Consider the following 13,039-nt stretch of genomic DNA (forward strand, 5'->3'; position numbering starts at 1 on the left):
GAACAACGGACATAACCATTTGCATTTTTATTAGAATTTGGTAAACGAGTGGTTTCATTTGTACTTTTTGTTTTTATTACAGCTGGTTGTTGGTAGTTCGGTGTGTTGTGGCGGTAGGATTGCTGTAAAGTTTCGGATTCGATTCTATATTGTGTGAGTGTGATAATACTTTTTTTCTTTGAAAAGGGAATAACGTCTTATACTACGTATACAGGGTAATTTTGATATTGCGTTACTTAATGAAACCACATACTTATCTTGCAAATAACATAGTAAGTTGCTCGAACCGTAGACGTCAAATAAATAAGTGTAAGTTTCGAACAAAATAAATATCAATGATGATGATGCCACTTCTGCCACTGCTGCCACTCCTACTACTTAAAGAGAATTCGTTGCAGTGGAAACATCACACATATAGTCAACAACTAAATCGGAGGAAAAATACCTTTATATTTTTTTTGCGCTTGAAGGCAGACAAACTAACGGCCGAGTCGATGGTAAGTGGTGACTGTATGTAATTTCATTATCGGTTCAATCTTGGCCCTGGAAACGTAGAGATCAATATATTTGATGTTTACGATATTTTATGTAGTTGGGCTAGTTTGGTTTCACGAACTGAATCCCCATTACGACTGATTTAATTTGGTTGCATTATATCAGTATGGATTGTTTCGCTTATATATATGTGTATGTTATAATGTACTTTATCTATAGTTTAAAGTGTGTGTTTATTTAAACGCAGCAATCACCGAAACTAATGCTTCGATATAAAAAAAATCTCTCACTAATAGGAAGCTGCATTATCAGTGCTTCATTTATATTTTAGATCAAGCTTTTATTATTTTGCACCAGCTTGGCAAGTTAACGTCAAACAGGTGCTAATTCGGTTAGGGTCCAGACAGATGAGAAATGATACCCCCGCTAGTCGAGAAAATTATGCCGGCCTCTTTGAAACCGAATATATACAATTGTATGAGCGGAGCAACCATATATAGCCTAAACAAAACAAAAACGCAAAACATCGTACAACAAAATTAGATAGAATTGATAGATAGATAGAATTAGATAGATAGATAGAATTGCAATCCTCTAGTAACGACGAACGAGAATTTAATTATTTATTTATCAATTGTCGGTACAAGTTATGTAGATAGCTAAACATTGGTGCGAAGTGTCGTCGGGAATCTAATAAGGGAATTCAAAGGACGTGTGCCCGAAGGAAGACTTGCTGTTTACACTGAAGTAGATACAATTGCTTTTAACGCGCCTTTTGAGATGTTAGTCAAATATAATCAAGAATTGTTACAGCAAAACTGTCTTCACAAATTGTTTTTCTCGAAGATTTTTTAAATTTATATATACATATATTACTGGTGGTAGGTCTCTCATATGTGAGAGGTCGCCTGGGTAGGTACCACCGCAATATCTATTTCGCCGCCAAGCAGCAGTGTGTAGTCACTGTTGTGTTCCGGTTTGAAAGACATTGTAGCCAGTGTACTACTGGACGTAATAAGACTTAACACCTCATGTCTCAGGATGGTGAGCGCAGTGGAACACCAAACAATACTCTGTAATTCAAGGTTTTGGATGGTGTTTTTACTGTTTATGGGCGGTCGTATCGCTTACCACCAGGAGAACGGCAAGCTCATCTCGTCATACAAAGCAATAAAAAAGATTTATGCCTTTTTTCATTTTCAGGGTTAGGCAGAAGTGCATCACATCAACATTTAAGAGCAATGTAAAGCAATTCATTACGTAGGGTCTAAGGTATATTTCATATACCGCATAGATATAATAAATATAATTTCTGTCCGGAAATAAACCTCTTTCGTTCTTAGCAGTAAATGCGCTTACGGAATGGAATTAGGAGGTCATTAACCCTTTTCATCCCCTTTACACACACAAAACTCGCGGAAGTTTGTGTTTTAAACAACTGCTTAGCAATTCTTAATTGCATTACAAACATAAGTATTTTTAAATGTATCTTAAATGCTAAAAAACATCTCTCGCATTTAATTTCAATAGTAATTTATCTTATTAAAACTAAAATTTTATAAAATTATTACACATTTAATGTGACACTATTATCTAAAATGTATAATGCAAAATACTAGTCAGTATAATTTAAAGAGAATATTTGTCGGAATCCTGAATTCATTTCTACAATCACTCGTTGTATGAGATTCCAAGAATACAGGATGGAACAATATCTGCCAACGAAATTACGTTCCATTTATTAGTTTAAATTGCATTTACCTTTTATGTGGTCATACAATTTGCTAGCATTTTCCAAGACAAAAGAAGCTTGCTTTATTTAATTTGTTTGTTTTCTTTGAAAATTATTATGCACTTCTTGAGAAATGGCGCTTCGTAAATGGATGCTTTTAGACGACGTCTGTTTGTTGTAAGATGGAATAAGTATTTTTCATCCAGCAATAGAAAGAAAATCGACACGTCACACAGGTGTGAGTGAGAGAGAGCATGTTATACAAAGCCGAAGATAGGTCATTATGTCTTCCTAAAGCAAAGGTATTTAGTATTTACTGCCGAGTACTATACGTCTTATCTAAAAGCCTTTACGTTCACTACACACTACAACACTCATCCATTCAGGTCTTCTATCCCTGAAGCCGTATGCAGAGGCGTAACCACTACACTCACTTCCCACCGTGTGTTTTCCAATACATGATGTGATAGAGGGCGAGCCTCTCTCCATATGGGGCAAAAATTTCGGGTCGAAACACTCATGGCGAAAAGTTTGTGCCTTGATTGAACCTCTACGTGGGACCCTCATCTATCCCCCAAGGGGTAACCCGTGAGGATAAAGGTGTCAATTTGTTATACATTATTAGGCCCAGGTATAATGTAACAACTGGATGTCCTTATAATAAATAAATTCATTAATTCATTCAAAAGATTTAATAGAATAATAATTCCGATGTAAGGAACACGAAATCTAGAATAAAGATATCTTTTAGTATGAAACAACTAAAAGCTGTTAAAGATTTGGGTCGAAGAGTAAATATTAACGATTGGAATAATAACCAAATTTCAAAGTATTAATGTAATACAAAGTTTCAGTTCAATTGAGGAAATTATATTTCAACATTTAAATGGATTTTGCGAGCGATGTGTACTTATAAAGATTAAGCCAGTCGTTAAACAAAAATGATCTTTAATAGCTTATTATACAAAATATATCCAATATTGATTATAGCACATTATTTATTAGTAAACAACGCAAAACTCGCGTCCCTTAGAAATACAGCAGTGATTTCACTTCCATACATAAAGGTTAGAGTTGATTATGATCAGCATTGCGGAGCGTCAATGGTTTGTTTTTTATTAGTTAATGCAACCACCGATGGCCCACTTCATTTTAAAATCTTCATCAAATCAATACAATCAGTCTGTCTCTGTCCAATGTTGAAGGTAGGCCTCCCCAAATGAGCGTCAACCAAACATAAAATACTTTCATTAAAAATATAAGGGATTTTTTTTTTAATACCTTACATATCACCTATTGTAAAATTCAATACTAAATGCAAGTGTATTTTTGCATTACAGCACAAATAAGCTAAAGAAATGGGTGATGAGCCATATTAGGAACCGGGCTTCAATCACTCTTATATAAAAACATGTTTCAAGTATGGTAAGTATAATTTATCTAGTGTGAATGTCTGAGCTGAGAGTTGTAGGTAACGTTTTATGTATGGAGATTTCATTAAGGAAAATTAATTCGTTTTTGGATACACTCACATCTAACTTATCTGACATTAGAATTCTTGTCCAATAGTGTTTTGCTCTTTGTCATCATCAAACTTAAATACATGAATAAATTTGCGAAATGTTACAGATATTACAACTCTGGCTTACTTTTTAGAACACATGATTATGTTGCATTTATAAACTAAAGATTAAGTCTGACATGTCTATAACTCGATTTTATATTTATAAAAAACTATCAGAAGTATATTTCACAAGTAGGCACTCCCGTACCGATGCACACTGTATAACCAATTTATCAATGACAGTTTACATTAAATTTAAAGCGCCCTAGAGTATATTATATTTTATCCTTTGAATTTGAACGTTGAATATAAATAGATGTGAGATACCGTAGCTATTTTCGTCTCGTAGAAACTCGGATACTAATCAATTGCTGGCAGTAACCAAAACAGTCAGCAATAAATATCATGTTGAAAACACTTAATTGCAATTGAAATTGCTACTTTTATTATAATATAAAGAGGAAATGTTTGTCATTTTTTTTTGTTTATAGGGGCTAATCTCTGGTGTTACTGAATCGATTTTGTAAATCTTTGCACCAAGACAGAGATTCATTACACATGAGTGGTTTAATCAAAGGAAAATATTTTTCTAAAAAACAGGTAAAAGCTAGTGTATAATAAAAACATTCTTATTGTTTTAGTAAAGAAAATAATGTTGCTAAGTTTTTGTGGCTGATATCCATTTAATTTGAATAAATGTTTTAACTTATTTTTAGCAATACGCAGCAACATAAAGCCTTTTTTATATGAGCACGGAAAAGTGGTGAGTGCTACTTAATGGTGAGTGTAGAAGGGCCAGTAGAATGTCCACTGACGAGAAATGATTACCCTTCGGCAGTCGACACAATTATGCCGGCCTGAGTCGATACACACCGGCTGATCCCGAAACGCGACACTTACGCGGGCCACTATGGCGGGTTTTAACACCTTATGTATGTACGATGATCGCTATCCATTGATATTAATCCTTTTGTATGAAAGTGAAAAGAAAACGGTCTTCGCACTTGCAGTTTGTTTTATTTTTCTCCAGCAGAAAAATCGATTTATGAAGCTATATAGCAATTTATCGGTGTGTGAAAGGAGTATACGTGATTAATGTTATTATAGGATATCTTAATTTTTACCTAGGAGTTGATTTCCCGCTTATAACGGTTAGGTTCCGCGTAGACGTTGTCTTGCTTGCTGCAAGAACAGTCGTTTCATAAACAGTCAATTTCGAAGTAGTGTGATTTTTCGGTAACAATTTGATAACGTCTACGCGACATTTTATAATTTTGTAAATAGTATAATGTAATTTTGATAGAGATTTGATTTGTACTATTTCCCTTGGACATTGGACTGCAATTTGAATCGATTTTGGGAGTCAGTTTTGGTTATCAATTTTAATCAATTTATAGCATTAATTATAATATGAGTAATGGGTATTAATTTATGTTTGTACACTATATTTGTAATTTTGAATTTTTATATTCTCGTTTGTTATTGTTAGAAAAACTTACTTACATACTATTATTTTGATTAAATATATTTTTATTAATATTAAATGATAGGAAGATAATATATTTTGAATAATTAAAATGAAATAATTAACACTTATTTTATAGTAATACTGTCGAAAAATTACAACAGCCAATCGAACGGTACGACAGTCAACGATCAACTGCCTCGGTTTGTCAAACGCTCGCTGTTTTCACAGCAAAAAGAGTAGGTGACGACTCATATAACCTCACATAAATACTTTTATTTTATACAAAATAGTCTGTATATTATCGTATTTAAAATATTTCGTCTCAATTACATAGTTTCATGTATAATGTGGGGTAGACCGAGAACTTCTCGGTCGGCGAACAGGGTTGCGCTACACTTTGTTAAAAAAAAATTTAACCCGATTTTCCAAGGACATTACAAATTGTGTAAAAAACCGTTTAAAAATACCTTTATCTTTTGACAAAGAGCCATAAAAATAAGACTAACATTTAATAACCTTTTTAAAAATCAAGCCAGCGATAAAAACGGCTATAAAATAAAAACAGGCAATCCCTGGCGATAACGAGTAATAATTCAGCACATAAAACCACTGAAGTGTTATTTTTACACTAATATATAAGTTTAATTTATTTTTAAATTACGTTCTTGTTTTAAATTGACAGCATAAAATATGTAACCGTCACGTCCTTGTTTTTAAATGAGTTCTAAGTTCAATTAGTTTGTTAATTCCAAATTTAAATGTTGTTACGGCGACGTATTTTGTTACGTTGTTGATTTAAAAATTAACTACGACTTAAATATTAATTTGAGAAAGTGCGGTTACTTTGATATATAACATTTTAACTGTCAAATATGGGAACAGCTTTTCATATTTTTTTCAGCTTTTTTACGAAAATTAAAGTTTTCTTAAACTCCAGAGGTATTTTCTAGCAGTAAATCTGAGGTGGTGCAGTTACATATATCGTCTCAAGATTATAAACGTGGTGCAGTACTGAGGGCTAATTAAAAGTTATGTCGGTATTACGGTTCATAGTTGGTCGTAGATTTTACTCAAAGGCAAGTGACTCCCAAAAGCTCTACAATTGTGAGTAAACTTTGAATATCACAAACATTTATGTAATATGTAGTTAGCGTGGTTTTTAATTATATATTTTTAGGCGACCTCAGTCATAATTTTGCGTTAAGAGATTCATGTGACTCGGGAGTGTCAGTTAACCTACTCTTGGGCAAGGCAAATGCACAATTGGATCAGCATTTAGCTACCTTTAATGTTTGGGCCCAATGATTTAATAAAGGTAAGTAAGTATGATTTAATAAATTAGCCTGTCGTCATATCAGCCTCAAAATCCTACCATCACAAGTTAGCTAATGGTAGGATATATTTTATATCTGTCCAGATAGCGAGCATCGTACACAATATGTTAAAACCCGTCAGAGTGGCTCACGTAAGTGTGTCGCGGTCTGGGATCAGCCTGTATATAACCAATTGCAACAGGCCGGCGTAATTGTGTCGACTGCCGAGGGGTAATCATCTCTCGTCAGTCGATATTCTATTGGACCCCACTCCAATTACCATCAAGTGTTGTGGGGTTACTTTGCCGTGGTTATATATAAAAAAAACCTTAAGCAACAGAAGTGACTTCTTTACATCGAAAACCAATGTTTGTTACGCGATCAGAGCATCTAACCCAGAGCCCCGCGGTACTAAACCTACTGCCATTACAGCAATATGACATAGTGGTTACTGACTTATACGATCCCTTCATATATTTAAAAAAATAAACAAAACACACACCTTTATCCCCGAAGGGGTAGGCAGAGGTGCAAAATATTTTTTTTTTTGTCATGAGTATTAAACGTCTTATGATGTGATAGAAGGCAAGCATATCGCCATATCAAGCAATCAAGAGCACAAAATCCAGACTTCAGGCCGACAGTGAATAGAAAAACCCAATATATAAATATTTGTATACTAAAACTTCGGATTTAATGAATATTAATAACTCTCCAATAAGCTATTGAAAAATACTGAGAAAAATTGAAAATAGCTTAGTTTTCAATGATGTGCTTGATATTTTAAACTATCGTGGGCGTTTACTTTGAATTTTCAACCTTATTAACATAGCTTGAAAAGCTTGTTAGGGTGCTTACACCCGCCTACATAGCATTAGTGTGCATAAAAATGGATTAATTTATTTTCCTTAAAATGTTTGAATATAGAAAGTGTAGGTAGAGGTGAACAGGACACTGACTGTTTACCAAGAGTGTTTAAGATAAGAAGAGAGTCAGTACATCAGATAAAATGGCTCATAATAAAAAGAAGTTGGATACAAAACTTGGACTCGGAACTGAAAAAATAAAACTTGTAATGAATGGCTGTAGAAATAAAACGAATTATCATATTTTATCGCGGTTTTATATATTTTTTAAATTTTCTCCCGACGTTTCGAAGATAGCAGGCCTTCATATCACGAGGCAGACTCCGGTGTTGGTCGTCCGAAAAATCAATGTTACAATATGGTGGATATTGTAATGATTTTACAGATATGCAAAATTATTTTGTGTTATATAGAGGGTTTCCAGGCAGATCGAATCTCAACATGTTATAGGTAACGTCTGGAGTGACTAGCTTAGAACCATGTATTACTTTATAATTCAAAATTCTGAGAAGTATGCACACACATACACACACACACAATATTACGCATTTATCTCTCAAGGGGTATGCAGAGGCGTAACCAGAGCACCCACTTTTCGTCAAGTAAATGCCGTCCCATGATGTGATAGGTAGCGAGCCATCGCCATATCAGGCACAAATTCCAGACTCTGGGCTGATACTGAGCAGAAAAACCTACCTGGAAGTATATACCTACTAGATTTTGTTCGTGACTCCGCCTGCGTGAAAATGTTTTCCCGGAAAAGTTCCGCTATATATTTTCCTGCCTTTTCACGTTTTCACATTATCTCCTTATCAAATTTCATCAAAATCGGTTCAGTAGTTCAAGTGACAGCTAAACAGGCAGACTCACTTAGAATTATTTTCGTAGTTATGTTGAATATAAATAATCGAAGACAATTTAAAATATAGCTGGGATAATAATATGAGGCAAATTTATAAATATTTCATACAGAAATAATATACACCAGTAGTGAAGGGTCCATATAACCCGATTTTTCTCGGATTCCCTTTATATGGAATTAATATAGAACATAAAATAATCATTAGAACGATTTGCAGACCACATTCATTATGTTATGTCGGATTCACTTTCAGAAAACTTCATCCTTCGCCGCTGTCGCTCACACATAAGTAACAAATTCCAACAAAATAACGTCTTACTTAAAACTTAGAATTGTTATGAAGTGTAGGGTGCGAGTAATACTGCTATTGAGATAGTGAAATGCAACGCAATAAAGCTGATGAAAGCAAGTCTCTAGTTAGAGTCTAGACTGTCTACGAATGAAGTTATTTACATATATCTACATAGTGTTTACATTTAAATAATGCAACTATATCTTAGTATCAAAGAAAAAGGTATGAGATATTATATTCATGAAATATCTAATTTAATGGAATCACCAATCCTTCTGATATATCAATAGACAGATATTATAACTTAACTGAATATAAAAGTGAGACAATTGAACATTTTTTTCCTATAAATGTGATTTTTAATTTGATTATATATTTTATCTTACAAATTAATTTTACTAGTAAATAAATTGTCAGTTCGTTGACTTGATATACGAAAAAAGCTCTAAAAAACTCTTGAATTTAGGTGTAGTCTCAATAGTTAATTGATATAATTAATAACATTTTAATTGTGAATAGGACACGTATTGTAGTCCGATATAAATATAATTCCACACGTTAGTTATAAATAAAGAACACACGCAACACCCCCATGCTTGTAATTTAATATTCATTTACTTACCAAATAAACACATAAAACATAATTAAAACATTTCTATCAATGAAGTAGACCGGTATGAGGAAAAACACCAAATGTCATGTAAAATTGTCAATATAACCCAGCTCTGTACAGTTCCGCCCACTAGGGGTTGAGGGGTATAAGGGCCAGCGCGTCGCCGGCGAGCTCACTCGAGTCCTCACTCGCCTCCCGACCGCACGGGACGGCGCACTTGCCTCGCGCGCGTCTGAACATCGCACTCGTCCCTTCAACAGTTCCGCTGTAAGTGTTGTGATACGGTGAGTCGTGGTTTTAGTGGTGTTATTTTAATTTGTGATGTATTGAAATTATTTTTAAGTTTAATTTGTGTTAGGCGGCAAATTTGAGGTAATATTTTATAATAATTTATGTTGTTTATTTTCTTAAATAATTAAAAAAAAATGTTAAAAAAATACTGGCCACATACAATATTATAATTCAAATATCGAACACGCGAAGACGAATAGGATTATATATCCTTGTCGTATCAGATCAGTAGGATCTTACTGAATTGCTAATACGGACACTAATCCACTTAGTAGCCTGCTTTATTGGCTACGGCGGGCGTAGCAGTCGTAGCGGTCGAGCTACGGGTCGTAGCATGTAAATTGACGTAAGTGTTGAGTAAAATGAATTAGATAATGGGGGCTTAAATTTAGAAGCCATAATTTACTTAATTGATAGGCTTTTACGCATAGTAATGTAATTAAAAACGCGGTTATTATAGATATTTTATGTATCTATATATAATGTAAGTACATGTTTTGTTTGTAAAGCAGTGACAACCAACTAGAGGACGTAGAATTTTTCTAAATTCATTATTATTTAATATCGAGTGTTTGGAGTATATATTTTTTACTCATATGTGATTTATCGGTATTTTTATCCGAAATATATAAGTTGAATAAAAAATATCTATTCTTATATTATGAAAATTTCAATATAATCTTACAAACGGATATAAAAATATAAAACATTTATTTTCATAAAATAAAATTGTTTTACCAAACTATTTATCAATAGCAATTATTCAACCATAACTAGTTCATCAAATGACGCACTATTTTATAGCCTATGATAACTACATATCAAAATCCCACAACTCGTAATATCGCGCCCAAAATAAACATACATATCGATTGCAACTAACATCCGCCTAGAAGCTCTAATAATATCATAGATAATAATATTCCAAAACAGACAATGGGATAAGTTGGCACGTAGCCAGCTTAAACCAGCCTGCTCAAAACTGGCCTCATTTATATCGGAAAATAGTTTCAAATTTTTATTGCGCTTTGATGTTCAGAAGTTTTCGGCGCGTAATTTCAATTGTAATTATGTATTGTAATATCAGTTGTCATTCATTACATTGTTTTTGTATATATTACGACCGGATAGGACCAAAAGGCTTTAAAACCCGCCATAGTGGCTCACGTAAGTGTGTCGCGTTTCGGGATCAGCCTGTGTAGCAGTGGAGAAGCCTCAATACAATCCGATTCCTACCAGCTTCCATTTTAGGTTCATTTACGTTTGCCTCAGTTTTTGTTTTCAGTTAAATTAGTGGCGATATGTTAATTAAGCCAAAATCTTTTTAACTCAGGTTACCTTTTGGAAAATTTCACCCTTCGCCCCTGCTGTGTATATGCGGTTCCAACATGGCATAATTGTGTTGACTGCCGAAGGTAATCATCTCCGTCAGTCGACGTTCTATTGGATCCCACTCCACTTACCATTAGGTGCAGTGAGATCACGTTGTCGTACAAGCATATAAAAAAAAGTATTTTTTAAGTATAAAGCTGTTTATTGAAGCGTAATCGTATACATACTTACTGTATTTTTTATTTTAATTATATGCTTTTAATATTAAAGGATTAAACAGTAAACATTCAATTTTTTATCTGATTAGTATCAATATTTGATTGTTAGTTTAATGGAGAATGGAATGCGTCTTCTTTTTAATGAGGCGATAGACTAACTTTGTCGTGGTCTATCAAGTTGGTTTACAGCCAAATCTAATAGATTTCTGGCACACATTTTCCGTTGACGTTCTACAAAGTTATAGAAGGCATTTTTATAGAATATCTTTGCAATAAAATAAAATAATTAAGCTCTATAATATAACGTAAAGTTTTTCCAATATGTCTTTGGAACAAAATTATTGCCCTAATATTTATGTGGAATATTTTTAGATATACTTAATCATTAAACCATTAAAAAATTAATTACAGTCAACTGAAGCGATATAAATGTTTATACTTTTTATTTTGTAGTCTACATTTCCGGAATAACGTAATACGTACGTTTATTTGTTTGTTTACGAATAAATTGATTATTCATAGGCGTATTCCGCAATGTAAGTCGACGTTTGGCGATGTTCTACAAATACATCTGTATATGTATTTCGCCAAAATGATGTCACGCACAACGGCCCGATCTATAGGCTAAGTGAAAAAAAAGTCGCTTAACAGTAACAGTTACCCGCATTTTATATACAGTGTCATTTTGACATCGCGTTACTAAATGAAACCACATACTTATCTACTCGGAAATAACACTTTACTATAAGTTACTTGAGCCGTAGACGTAAAATAAAAAGTGTAAGTTTCGAACGAAATAAATATTAACAAAAAGTAATTTTAATTTTACGTGCCCTAAAGCCACTATCACTATTATAAAAGAATTCGTTGCAGTGACAACATACTTCATCAAACTACAAAATGATAAAAAAGTCAGAAACTAAAACCAGGATTTTGGTGAAAATATAAGTTAGTAATGGATGATTTTACGCACAATGTCGGCAAGGTGAAAGCGAGTATGTGGTTTCAATTAGTAACGCAATGTCAAAATTACCCTGTATGTAATGTTTACACACTCGCGCCTTTTATCCCCGAAAGGGTAGGCAGAGGCGCAACTAGTGCACCTACTTTCCTCTGGGTGTTCTGTCCTATGATGTTATAGAGGACCCTATCGCCATTTCGGCCGCAAGAAGGGCTGATACTGAGTAGAAAAAACTTTGCCTGACTTGGATATCGAACCCGAGACCTCAGCATTAGTAGTACCGTAATACACCACGGAAACACCTACAAATATTTGTCAAAAATAAATTCCAAAAATATACGTTTTAAAATATCTCGTTAATTACGGCACCCGATTTACATCTGCGAGAATGAGGCTCGGCCCAGATCCCTTTGAGCTGTCTGGTTTGTTTTAATTTTAATACGGTCCAATCCAATTACGTCGGGCTAATCAAATGTTGAAACTGTTGGGTCCTTTGAAAAATCTTTTTTTATTTTTGAATAGGTCTGTTGTTTAAAAAATTTTGCCGATCGAATATTTGTAACTGCCCGAATGACGAATACTTTATCGAGTAAAATCCGCTATAGTGACCCGAGAGTCGCTCTGGGATCATCCTGTGTACAGGTTTCGACCAGGCCGGCATAATTGTGTCGACTGGTGAGGGATAATCATCTCGTCAGTTGATCTGGACTTCACTTCGCTAACATCAGGTGTAGTGGGATTACTTCTTCTCCACCGTATATTAAAAAAAATCCACTTTATTTCCTGATAAGGTATTTCTCGTTATGTATATTCTTAAAATCTGCTTATGTTCCACTTTAATGCGGGGTAAGTGCAAAAAACTTTTTCAAACATTTTGGACGACTTAGCAACGATCTCAGCAGCCTTTATATTTCTTTCATCCAATATCTTCTATAAAAATTCAAATAAATAAAAACGACACCCATTTCTATAACACTAAAATATTACATTCATATTTTTATAACTTCGTCATTTACGACTTTGAGACGCAAA

The 13,039-nt window shown here is 33.8% G+C and overlaps 1 protein-coding gene across 3 annotated transcripts in view; it reads left to right on the plus strand.

Moving 5' to 3' along the window:
• Positions 1-9,351: 9,351 nt before the first annotated feature.
• LOC115441413 (U8-agatoxin-Ao1a) overlaps positions 9,352-13,039 on the plus strand; it is a 50,763-nt gene continuing 47,075 nt past the window's right edge. For 2 of the 3 annotated variants that reach the window (XM_030166194.2, XM_037436343.1), the window contains exon 1: positions 9,352-9,489. The gene's annotated coding sequence lies outside the window, so the exon portion shown is untranslated. The remainder of the gene's footprint in view (positions 9,490-13,039) is intronic. The other variant, XM_030166193.2, reaches the window with a different exon arrangement.

Source organism: Manduca sexta, chromosome 7, assembly GCF_014839805.1.
Source record: "Manduca sexta isolate Smith_Timp_Sample1 chromosome 7, JHU_Msex_v1.0, whole genome shotgun sequence".
Taxonomy (NCBI): domain Eukaryota; kingdom Metazoa; phylum Arthropoda; class Insecta; order Lepidoptera; family Sphingidae; genus Manduca; species Manduca sexta.